We start from the raw sequence: 322 nt of genomic DNA, 5'->3' as shown, positions 1-322 counted from the left end.
TCAGTCTGTGTGCATTGAATTTATTTAATACACGAGTTTCACAATTTGAGTTGAATTACTGAAATAAATGAACTTTTCCACGACATTCTAAATTATTGAGATGCACCTGTATATATAAGAAAATATTTGCGGAATAGAGTGAAGATAATTTTTCATTTTGCTAAAATTTATAGACGTTTGTAAATGGTCAAAGGACAAAAGCATTTTCAGAGGCTGTTTGAATTAAATGTAGTATTAGTATATAGAAGCTTAATTTATACTACCATTCAGAAGTTTAGGGTTGGTAGATTAAAAAAAAAAAAAAAAAAACGGTGTTTTTGAA

The sequence above is a fragment of the Sinocyclocheilus anshuiensis genome, unplaced genomic scaffold (assembly GCF_001515605.1).
Source record: "Sinocyclocheilus anshuiensis isolate Anshui unplaced genomic scaffold, SAMN03320099.WGS_v1.1 scaffold457, whole genome shotgun sequence".
In the NCBI taxonomy this organism is placed as follows: domain Eukaryota; kingdom Metazoa; phylum Chordata; class Actinopteri; order Cypriniformes; family Cyprinidae; genus Sinocyclocheilus; species Sinocyclocheilus anshuiensis.
The sequence above is the reverse complement of the archived record's forward strand: the minus strand, read 5'-3'. Positions refer to the sequence as shown.